The 12805-nt window shown below is 45.0% G+C and overlaps 1 long non-coding RNA gene across 1 annotated transcript; it reads left to right on the plus strand.

Annotated features, from left to right (window-relative positions):
• The first annotated feature begins 9121 nt into the window (after positions 1–9121).
• On the plus strand, positions 9122–12414 carry LOC138658244 (uncharacterized). The gene is made up of 3 exons (XR_011317410.1): positions 9122–9168; positions 10215–10282; positions 11873–12414. It is a non-coding gene; the product is annotated as an uncharacterized lncRNA (long non-coding RNA).
• Positions 12415–12805: the final 391 nt, after the last annotated feature.

Genomic DNA, 12805 nt, shown 5'->3' on the forward strand with positions numbered 1-12805 from the left:
TAAAAAAAACAAACACAAATCAGTGGGAGATAAATATTTACATTTGCGCTTCAGTGACAGTCCTGCGTGTGTGCCATCTCATTTGTTGCCAACAACAACAGAGTGTGTAACATTGTGGCTGATTTTCGTTGTGGTCTCACCCACCTGTAAAGGGGTAGCTAAATCATACTGAAGTTATAGCTCACCGTGTAAGTTGTGTGACAGCAACAAATACCGTTCGTTTGGTAACGTTTTTAAAACAATGAGGAAGTCTGGTGGAAGAGGTCGTGGCCGGGGGCGTTCATTGTCAGCTGGTAATGAGGGTAGTAGTAGTGGTGGAGCATCAGGTGGTCGTGGGAAAAAAAATATTGCACCTAAGTCTGGAGCTGTGGAGCCAGGTTCGTCGTCTGGCTACACAAGGCCTCGAACCCTCCCTTTTCTGGGAGTAGGAAAACCGCTTTTAAAGCCGGAGCATCAAGAGCAAGTTTTGGCTTATCTTGCTGACTCAGCCTCTAGCTCTTTTGCCTCCTCTCGTGAAACTGGTAAAAGTAAAAGCAGCGCGTCGTTAGTGGATGTTCACGGTCAGGGACAAGTCGCTTCCTTGTCCTCTTCAGCAAAAACAACAACAGAGAAGAATGCAGCAGGCGACACAACGGGTTACTCCATGGAGCTCTTTACACATACCGTCCCTGGCTTAGAAAGTGAAGCAGTTAACAGTCCATGCCCATTACAAGTTGAATCTGACATGGAGTGCACTGATGCACAGCCACAGCCAGACTTCTATGCTGGTCCTTTGACTCAGACCACAACATTGCCCTCGCAGGGTGCTGATCAAGAATCAGACCCTGATGAGACTATGTTGCCCCATCACGAACGCTATACCACCGACCGACACGGTGACACAGACGAAGTTGCACACGAGCTACAAGAAGAGGTAATAGATGACCCAGTTCTTGACCCCGATTGGCAGCCATTGGGGGAACAGGGTGCAGGCGGCAGCAGTTCTGAAGCGGAGGAGGAGGGGCCGCAGCAGGCATCAACATCGCAACAGGTTCCATCTGCCGGGCCCGTATCTTGGCCAAAACGCGTGGCAAAGTCAAAACCTGTTGGAGGACAGCGTGGCCATCCGGTTAAAGCTCAGTCTGCAATGCCTGAAAAGGTATCCGATGCTAGAAAGAGTGCAGTCTGGCATTTTTTTAAACAACATCCAATTGATCAGCACAAAGTAATCTGTCAAAAATGTTCAACTACCTTAAGCAGAGGGCAGAATCTGAAAAGTCTCAATACAAGTTGCATGCATAGACATTTAACCACCATGCATTTGCAACCTTGGACTAACTACCAAACGTCCCTTAAGGTTGTAGCACCCTCGGCCAATGAAGCTACTCATCAACGCAACATCCCTTCCGGCAGTGTAGGGCCACCATTTTCTGCACCACCTGCAGTATCTGTGCAGGTTTCTTTGCCAGGCCAAAGCAGTCAGGGTCAGGGAATCTCCAGTTTCGTAGTAGGAAACACTGCATCTAGGGCACCGGCGGCAACAATACCATCTCCCACCGTCTCTCAGTCTGCCATGTCCACCGGCACCCCCGCTAGTTCCACGATCTCCAGCTCTCCAGTCCAGCTCACCCTACATGAGACTATGGTTAGAAAAAGGAAGTACTTAGCCTCGCATCCGCGTACACAGGGTTTGAACGCCCACATAGCTAGACTAATCTCGTTAGAGATGATGCCCTACCGGTTAGTTGAAAGCGAAGCTTTCAAAGACCTGATGGACTACGCTGTACCACGCTACGAGCTACCCAGTCGACACTTTTTTTCCAGAAAAGCCATCCCAGCCCTCCACCAGCATGTTAAAGAGCGCATCGTCCATGCACTCAGGCAATCTGTGAGCACAAAGGTGCACCTGACAACAGATGCATGGACCAGTAGGCATGGCCAGGGACGTTACGTGTCCATCACGGCACACTGGGTAAATGTGGTGGATTCAGGGTCCACAGGGGACAGCAAGTTTGGGACAGTTCTGCCTAGCCCACGGTCTAGGAAACAGTTGGCTGTAGCCGTTCGCACCCCCTCCTCCTCCTCCTCCTCCTCGTCCTCCTGCAGAAGCGAGAGCTCGTCCACAGACCGCAGTCGCACAACCACTCCATCCGCAGCTGCCACTGTTGCACACCAGGTCTCCCATTATGGGGCAGCTACTGGCAAACGTCAGCAGGCTGTATTGGCTATGAAGTGTTTGGGCGACAACAGACACACCGCGGAAGTTCTGTCCGAGTTCTTGCAGCAAGAAACGCAGTCGTGGCTGGGCACTGTAGATCTTGAGGCAGGCAAGGTAGTGAGTGATAACGGAAGGAATTTCATGGCTGCCATCTCCCTTTCCCAACTGAAACACATTCCTTGCCTGGCTCACACCTTAAACCTGGTGGTGCAGTGCTTCCTGAAAAGTTATCCGGGGTTATCCGACCTGCTCCTCAAAGTGCGTGGACTTTGCGCACATATCCGCCGTTCGCCTGTACACTCCAGCCGTATGCAGACCTATCAGCGTTCTTTGAACCTTCCCCAGCATCGCCTAATCATAGACGTTGTTACAAGGTGGAACTCAACACTGCACATGCTTCAGAGACTGTGCGAACAGAGGCGGGCTGTTATGTTTTTGTGGGAGGATACACATACACGGGCAGGCAGTAGGATGGCAGACATGGAGTTGTCAGGTGTGCAGTGGTCGAAGATTCAAGACATGTGTCAAGTCCTTCAGTGTTTTGAGGAATGCACACGGCTGGTTAGTGCAGACAACGCCATAATAAGCATGAGCATCCCCCTAATGTGTCTGCTGATGCAAAGTTTGACGCACATAAAGGATCAGGCGTCTGCACCAGAGGAAGAGGAAAGCCTTGATGACAGTCAGCCATTGTCTGGTCAGGGCAGTGTACAGGACGAGGTAGCGGGCGAAGAGGAGGTGGAGGATGAGGAGGATGATGGGGATGAGTATATTTTTAATGAGGAAGCTTTCCCGGGGTCATTGGAAATTGGTGGCGTGGCAAGGGCGGATTCTGGTTTTTTGAGGGACACAAGTGACGTAGATTTGCCTGCAACTGCCCCTCAACCAAGCACAACCGCAGATTTGACAACTGGAACTTTGGCCCACATGGCGGATTATGCCTTGCGTATCCTCAAAAGGGACACACGCATTACAAAAATGATGAACGATGACGATTACTGGTTGGCCTGCCTCCTTGATCCTCGCTATAAAGGCAAATTGCAAAATATTATGCCACATGAGAACTTGGAACTAATATTAGCAACAAAACAATCAACTCTTGTTGACCGTTTGCTTCTGGCATTCCCTGCACACAGCGCCCGTGATCGTTCTCACACGAGCTCCAGGGACCAGCAGACCAGAGGTGTTAGAGGGGCAGAAATCAGAAGTGGCGTTGGCCAGAGGGGTTTTCTGACCAGGTTGTGGAGTGATTTTGCTATGACCGCAGACAGGACAGGTACTGCAGCATCAATTCAAAGTGACAGGAGACAACATTTGTCCAGTATGGTTACAAACTATTTTTCATCCCTTATCGACGTTCTCCCTCAACCGTCATTCCCATTTGATTACTGGGCATCCAAATTAGACACCTGGCCAGAATTGGCAGAATATGCATTGCAGGAGCTTGCTTGCCCGGCAGCTAGTGTCCTATCAGAAAGAGTATTCAGTGCTGCAGGTTCAATACTAACAGAAAAAAGGACTCGTCTGGCTACCCAAAATGTAGATGATCTAACCTTCATTAAAATAAACCACAACTGGATTTCGAAATCTTTTGCCCCACCTTGCCCGGCTGACACCTAACTTTCCTATGAAAAGGTCTTGCCTGTGGACTCTTCTGAATGACTTTTCCAATCTCGTAATTTTCTGCACCTGATTGTCCAGCATACGACATGTTTACTCCTAACAAAATGGCCAAACTCCCCACACGGGGCCGTGGTATCGCCACTTTGCGCCAGCACCCGTGAGAGTGCTGTTTGTCTGAAGAGGTGGGTGTGCCCGCTTTTGGTCGACGGCACTGCCACTGGGTCCCTCATAGTACAATAAAGTGTCTCTGGCGGTGGTGGTGCGCACCCAACGTCAGACACACCATTGTAATATGAGGGGCCCTGGGCCTGTACCGCCGGCCACAAGACAGTTCCCCCCCCCAGCTCAAACAGTGCTCTACCACTAGCAAAATTATCTCTCACAGCTTCACCAATGTTTAGTCTATGCGCTGACATCCTTCAATGCCTGGCACTGACAATACCATTGTTTTGACATTTTTGTTATGTTAGGCCTTCGAAGCCTGTCTGCGGTCCGTTCTTTCTACAACTACTACACTGACCAGGCCACTGCTGGCCGTGTTCCCCTGGAACCAATTTAAACTTGCCTACAGCCAGCCCAATTTTGTTATGTTAGGCCTTCTTAGCCTGTCTGCCGTCACTCCTTCCACTAGACTTCCACTGACCAGACCACTGTTGCCCGTGTACCCCTGGAACCAATTTTAAATTGCCAACAGCCAAATGTTATTATGTTAGGCCTTTGATGCCTGTCTGCCGTCACTCCTTCCACTAGACTTCCACTGACCAGACCACTGTTGCCCGTGTACCCCTGGAACCAATTTTAAATTGCCAACAGCCCAATGTTATGATGTTAGGCCTTTGATGCCTGTCTGCCGTCACTCCTTCCACTAGGCCTCCACTGACCTGTCTACTGCTGCCCGTGTTCCCATGGAACCAATTGTAAATTGCCTACAGCCAGCCCATTTTATTACGTTAGGCCTTCGAAGCCTGTCTGCGGTCCCTCCTTCCACTAGGCCTCCACTTACCTGTCTACTGCTGCCCGTGTTCCCCTGGAACCAATTTTAAATTGCCTACAGGCAGCCCAATTTATTATGTTAGGCCTTCGAAGCCTGTCTGCGGTCCCTCCTTCCACTAGGCCTCCACTTACCTGTCTACTGCTGGCCGTGTTCCCCTGGAACCAATTTTAAATTGCCTACAGCCAGCCCATTTTATTATGTTAGGCCTTCGAAGCCTGTCTGCGGTCCCTCCTTCCACTAGGCCTCCACTGACCTGTCTACTGCTGCCCGTGTTCCCCTGGAACCAATTTTAAATTGCCTACAGCCAGCCCATTTTATTATGTTAGGCCTTCGAAGCCTGTCTGCGGTCCCTCCTTCCACTAGGCCTCCACTTACCTGTCTACTGCTGCCCGTGTTCCCCTGGAACCAATTTTAAATTGCCTACAGGCAGCCCAATTTATTATGTTAGGGCTTCGAAGCCTGTCTGCGGTCCCTCCTTCCACTAGGCCTCCACTGACCTGTCTACTGCTGCCCGTGTTCCCCTGGAACCAATTTTAAACTGCCTACAGGCAGCCCAATTTATTATGTTAGGGCTTCGAAGCCTGTCTGCGGTCCCTCCTTCCACTAGGCCTCCATTGACCTGTCTACTGCTGTCCGTGTACCCCTTGAACCAACATCATAAAATAAAAAAAAAAGTATTTTGCTTATAAAAAAGAAAATACTGGTGAGATATCAAATGCAGACATTTTAACATTAAAAACAAACACACAACTAAAATCTGGTACAGTACTAAAAATGGCCACCAGCTACAATTACTTTATCCTGCAAGTATTTAACTGAAAGGTTTTTTAAATTGAAAACACAGATATGGCATCCACCGAGTGTTGTCCTGTCGCGTCTTCTTTATATTATTGCCGAGAAGATGCAAAACAATGAAAATAATAAAATCATTAATTACCAAAATAATAGAGAAAGTCAACACCACATTGCAAATAAACATTCATTCCAAATAAAGAAGCAGGGCGCGTCCGAGGGTGAGTATATACCTAATAAGAATATAATCACCCTCGGACGCGCAATGCTTATTTCCAACAGCCTTCCTTCCTAAGAATCAGCCCTTCCGTGGTGTAGAGAGACGTTGTGTTACACTCCAAGGTGTTCCCCAGGTTGCCTTTCCTGAGCTTCGATCTTCCGGCTCTCGTTTAGTAGTTGTTGGAAACTACGCTGCATTAGGCCTTCAAATTGGGTATGGGGTGTAGAGAGATGGTGTGTTCCACTCCAAGGTGTTCCCCAGGTTGCCTTTCCTGAGCTTCGATCTTCCGGCTCTCGTTTAGTAGTTCTTGGAAACTACACTGCATTAGGCCTTCAAATTGGGTATGGGGTGTAGAGAGAGGGTGTGTTACACTCCAAGGTGTTCCCCAGGTTGCCTTTCCTGAGCTTCGATCTTCATGCTCTCGTTTAGTAGTTGTCAGAAACTACGCTGCATTAGGCCTACAAATTGGGTATGGGGTGTAGAGAGAGGGTTTGTTACACTCCAAGGTGTTCCCCAGGTTGCCTTTCCTGAGCTTCGATCTTCCAGCTCTCGTTTAGTAGTTGTTGGAAACTACGCTGCATTAGGCCTTCAAATTGGGTATGGGGTGTAGAGAGAGGGTGTGTTACACTCCAAGGTGTTCCCCAGGTTGCCTTTCCTGAGCTTCGATCTTCCGGCTCTCGTTTAGTAGTTCTTGGAAACTACACTGCATTAGGCCTTCAAATTGGGTATGGGGTGTAGAGAGAGGGTGTGTTACACTCCAAGGTGTTCCCCAGGTTGCCTTTCCTGAGCTTCGATCTTCCGGCTCTCGTTTAGTAGTTCTTGGAAACTACACTGCATTAGGCCTACAAATTGGGTATGGGGTGGAGAGAGATGGTGTGTTACACTCCAAGGTGTTCCCCAGGTTTCCTTGCCATTGCTTCGGTCTTCCGACTCTCGTTTAGTAGTTGTAGAAAAGTACACTGCATTAGGCCTACAAAATGGGTATGGGGTGGAGAGAGATGGTGTGTTACACTCCAAGGTGTTCCCCAGGTTGCCTTTCCTGAGCTTCTATCTTCAGGCTCTCATTAAATTGTGGTTAAATGGAACAACTGCATTTGGCGTACTAGTTGGTTTGGGGCCTACTATCGGTGTCTGCCACTCCTTGCTGTTCTCCTGGTTTCCTGTCCTGAAATTCCATTTTCAGGCTCTCGTTAAGTAGTTGTTAGTGTTAGACTGCATTTGGCCTACTAGTTGGGTTGGGGCCTACTATCGGTGTCTGCCACTCCTTGCTGTTCACCTCCACTGAACAAAGCTGTGCCGCCTGTTTACTACGGTTGCCAATTTTGAACTGCATTTCGACTACTTACTGATTTGGCCCTACTCTCTGTGTCAGCCTCTCATTCCAGTTGTCCTCCACTGCAATGCCCCCTGGTTATTCCTGTGTTACCAATTTTGAACTGCATTTAGCCAACTTTATTCTTTGGGCCTATATCTGTGTTTCCTCCTCATCCTGCCCATTGCCCAGCCAGTGATAGATGAGTCTGCTGGTACATTGACCCATAACGCAACATTCCCCGTGCACGCTACACAACAACATTGTGACCCTGCTGAAAGTCAGGTTGCTCTTCCCGCATACCATACCACCTTACACGGGGACAAAGAGGAAGGTGCAGATGAAAGTGCAGGTTCCTTCATCAGGTGGGGGAGGAATACTAGTTTGCGACGTCACTGGCACAGGGCCTCTCATAGTACGCAAAAGTGTTGCTGCCGGTGGGAGGCGCCCCCGCCGTGCAAACACACCGCTGTACTTTGAGGGGCCCTGTGCCAGTGCCAATGCCAACAAGTGGGCCCCCCCTGCTTGTTCAGGATCACAGCACTTGCAAAGTTGAAATACTTACCTCTCCCTGCTCCACTGCCGTGACGTGGTCCAGATTTCCTGGGCCCACTAATTACTTGAACCAGCCCTACCCCACACAACTTTAGCCAAATGACCCCCAATTTCAAATGCCTTCCAATTATTATAAGGTAAATTACGCTTGACAAGCTTCATTAAGAAGAATGGATGGTTTTGACATTAAAATGGGCACTCTAGGTGTTTTCCTGGCCCCCACTCACTGCCGACTATGCTGCCCCATTGACTTGCATTGGGTTTCGTGTTTCGGTCGATCCCGACTTTTCGCCATAATCAGCCGATTTCACTCGCCCCGACTTTTGAGATAGTCGGGTTTCGCGAAACCCGGCTCGACTCTAAAAAGGTCAAGGTCGCTCAACTCTAGTATCCAGTATTGCATTTCATCCCTATTGAAATAACTGGGGCTGAGCTGATGCCAGGCATAGAATGCCACTGTTAATGGTAAAACTAAGAAGCTTTTTTCCAATGCTTAAGCTCTTTAAAGTTTTATTTATTCTATTTTTATGACAAACCTCAGGAATCTCCAGAAAGTTTTACAAGTGGTCACTTGCTAAACCCAAGAATGGAAAGAGAAAGGTAAGGCCTAACATTGAAGAGGCAATCATATTGGCATAACCATGTAAAGAAATGATTTGGAATTATGAAAAAACCTTGATGGTACTTTCTGTGCAACACTCAATAATTTCAACAATAAATAACTGTATATCAATGGCGTAGCTACCAAGGGAAGCAGAGGGGGCGATCGCGCTGGGCCAATTCACTCAATGTGGCCTACCCGGAGTGACTGCCACTCTTAACTGTATCATCGTGCATAAGACGCTCATACCATTAGTCCATTGGTATGACATACAAATTAATTTTCATCTTAAATCCTTACTTTGGCCTTGACACAAGTCACATTTTGGCCCTTAAAGTTTTACAACAAGCGAATCGGAAAAAATTGGACCCAGTCAGATTTTTTGCAACTTGCTTGTCGTGGTCTTGATACCCAAGGGGGTGCAATGAGACCCCATATACCTGCATTGTACTACTATATTGCAATGGCACATAGCAATCTTTACCCGTATGACCTGTGCCAAAGTCACCGTGTTGCCCAACCTTACTTAATTACTAAGTGAGAACCTCTAGGAGTAATGAAGAAATGATCTTGTCAATTGTGAGCCTTCGCGGGCAGGGTCCTCTTTCCTCCTGTTCCAGTCTTGACTTGTATTGATTAAGATTACTGTACTTGTTTTCATTATGTATACCCCTCCTCACATGTAAAGCACCATGGAATAAATGGCCCTATAATAATAAATAATAATAATGGCATGTTTGGATTACCACTATACATTTTACGGTAGCAATGCTAGTGTAGGCTAAACCAATTTCTTCTTTTCCTTGACACCTGCCTTCAGTGAGAAACTGGAAACCCCCGTACACACTAGATGGTCAGCCAATGTGATTTAATGGTAAGCTTACATGCTATGATTTTAATTGCAATTTGGTTATTACTGCCTACAGCATAAGAAGAAAAACACAGAAAAGACTAAATATGTGCACCCGAATATTCATTATTGGAAGCATGGTGTATTTTGTTAAAATGTTTCTTTTGCCTTTATTTCACAACACAAATCAATTTGGTTTTCAAATATTTTTCCATGTAATTAACTATTCGCTGAATTTTAATTAAATTGATATTTCATAACAAAATATGAAAACAAAAGATCAAATACCTCATGACTTTGCCATTGCAACTATGGTTTTATGCCTTTAAATATAAAGTCAGATTCACATATTTAGAGACATAGGACGATATGTGGCCCCATACACTGAGAAGACTAAGGCCCCTTTCACACATCAGTTTTTAGCTGTCAGTCACAATCCGTTGGCTCGATGGATCCGCCGCAGATTGTGAAAAACTGATGCGACTAATCCGTTTTTTGGATGGATCCGACTAGCAGATCTGGCTAATTGGATCGGAGCATGCTTAGTTAAAAAAAACAGAATCTGTCACCGGATTCTGTCATTTGACGGTTCCGGTGCCATAGGCTTCCATTCTAGCAAACGACGGACGGCGATGGATCACTCGCTCTCTGTTTTTTCGATGTACACAAAAAACGTTACTTTGTACATTTTCTCCGGCTGCCGGACAAACAATGTTCGACGATCCGGCGAACGACGGATGAAACGTGAGGTCATCCATCGCAATCCGTCACTAATACAAGTCTATGAGAAAAAAACGGATCTGGTGGCATCAGTCGCTGGATCCATTTTTTTCAAAATTCGACAGATTGTGACTGATGGCAAAAAACTGATGTGTAAAAGGGGCCTTACCCATTGCTCAATATCATTTGTTATAGCCCAGGTCATGGCACTCAGCTCCCTGCTATAGAATAAACCTGTTTATTCATTGTGTTTACAATGTGATATAACTCAGCAGTTCCCCTTGGTTAATAGGTTATCAGGAATATTTGCTAAAATAGTAACTTTGTTTATTTTGCTGTTATCCACCCAGGGCATTTGTGAAAGAAGTCTGATTAGAGCCGTTTTATCACAACGCCTTTGAAGTGGGCATTTAATCATGTACGTAACAATTCATGACAAATGTTTTCACACAAATTAGTTTGTATCTTTCCTTGAAAACCCAAACATTTTAACCAAACCGGTTCTCTTATGAAAGGCAAATGAATAAAAAAAAAAGGAAAGGCAAAAGAAGTGGTCTCACTACGAAAATATGACGATTCCTGAAATAATCAGATTTCGTTTCAATAGAATGATCGGTTAGCTATTAGTTGTCTAGAAGTTAATAAATGCAACCAAGGTAAACAATTATATAAATATTTTGTTGCAGGAGTGTCTTTTGTGACACGTTAAAGCAGAGAAATGAAGAAATGCCTAAAACGTCTTTACTCCCTAACACCACATTTCAGAGGCTGCCATGAAATGCTTTGTTTTCCCAGAAGCATTCATATGAAGAGGATTGTTTTGGATAATAACCATTAAAGAAGCACTCCCACCAAAGTTTTATGCTCTTAATATATTGCAGTCATCATATTATATAGCGCTGTGTACTTACAATTGCTCATTTTGCCTTTCTACCCAGTTACTTCTTCTCTTTTCTTTGCTCTATGTAGAAATAGAAAGTCTCTTATCCCTGCATTCATCATTCCCCTCTTCAACTCCTGACTAAGCTGCTCTCCTCTCCGTGACAGAGACTTTTGTAGTGACTTATGAGTCATGCTGGGAAAATTGATTTCCGGTTTCTACACAGAGCTTAGAAGGATTCAACTGGTCTGTTTTTAATCACGTTGATGTCATAGACCTGATGGAAAAGAGAAGAATTAACTGGGTAGAAAGGCAAAATGAGCAATTGTGAGATCAAAGTCCTATATAATATGATAATTGCAATATACAGTATTAAGATGATAAACATTTTGTTGGGAATGCTTGGACAACATATGATTCCTTAGAAGAACTACAAATTTAAAGACTTGGGCTGCCATACTAATACTAGATCTTGTATTAATTTTTTTTACTAATGCTTTGTTTCAGGTCAGGGGCAGAGGCTGCAGCAGTAGGGGAAAAAATACCATACCTGTTATACAATGTAATTAGGGAATGAGCTGCTTGCTGTGGTTTTGATAAAATCACTGCTTTATTAGCAGGATATTATCACTACAGGACTAGTAAACCTGCTACACTACAGTCCTTGATATTAATGAGCTCTGTATAACCCCACCACTGATTGGCAGTTTTCTACCTATGCACAGTATACAAAGAAAGCTGCCAATCAGTGATGTGGGCGGGGTTATACAGACCTCAGCATTCACAGAACTGCTAGACCTGCAGCAGATAAACAGTGATTTTATCAAAAGTACAGCAAGCAGCCCAGGTGATGATACATCCATGGAATTTGGGCATCGCCCCCCACATCATGCTGCTCTGAGCAGTATACACCCATTTAAATATCAGTGTCACAGAAAAATTATTAGAACATTAGTCAGATCTGGGACAATCCGAGAGAGAAAAAAAACCTTACATTTTAACAATAAATTATCAATGATGTTTGGAGATTTTAGAAATAAAAACAATGATGGTATATAAGGTGACATTAATAATATGTACAGTATATGATAGCATATAATTATAATATATCTAATTACTCTTTTGTAGGTAACATGTGCACACAACATTGCGGTATATTAACCTCCACTTCTGTGGTAATAAAGATATTTTTACTTCTGATCAATGAGTTTCTCAACATCAATGGCTTAAACCACAGAGACATAGTAAACCATTCTGGAAACTGTCAGCGATCATTCATCGGTGGATGTGTTGGAATGTACGACAGCAATAACAATGCGACATTTTGGAATACCCAGTGCTGACACATTTGTACAGATGCCACTATTGTCATTAGTTTTTTGTGTCAGAAACACAGAAAAAATAGAATAAAATAGAACAGCGTATAAGATTTCTTCAGAATAATGATGAATTATTTCTCATACTGAGAGGATTTTACTTGCCTCTCCACAAAAACCTAATAATGCAAAATGACTGATGCTTTTTACTTTCTTCTTAGAAGTCTATAGGATCCTCTCTTCTTTTTCCCCTACTGTCTGCATTGCCAAAACCAGGAGTGGAACAATCAGAGGAAAAGTATAATAAAGTATATAAAGTGACCTTTCCCTGGAATCGGGATGTCTGTATCTACATTATGCTGCTCTCAGGTCAGGAGGCAAAAACCTCATGACATATTCCCTTTAAATATTTTTACAATAAAAATATTATAATATCTATGGTGTCGTGTGTGTTACAACAATTAATTAGTAAAGGTTGAAAGAAATGTAAATTCAAAAATGTATTTGAACCTAATTATAGTCATTTGAACTGGTCACACAAACATACACATAACTAAGCTCTAAGGCTGGGTTCACACTGCGTTAGTGTGACCCGTTTAATGGACTACGTTACACTGTGGCATAACGCGGTGTAACGTAGTCCGTTATCGCCGCCATTACTTTCAATGGCGGACGCATCGCTAGCGCACGCCCACAATGGGCGTGCGATAGCGATGTGCCGTCATTGAGTGACGGACCCGAGACG

This window comes from Ranitomeya imitator, chromosome 1, assembly GCF_032444005.1.
Source record: "Ranitomeya imitator isolate aRanImi1 chromosome 1, aRanImi1.pri, whole genome shotgun sequence".
Lineage (NCBI taxonomy): Eukaryota > Metazoa > Chordata > Amphibia > Anura > Dendrobatidae > Ranitomeya > Ranitomeya imitator.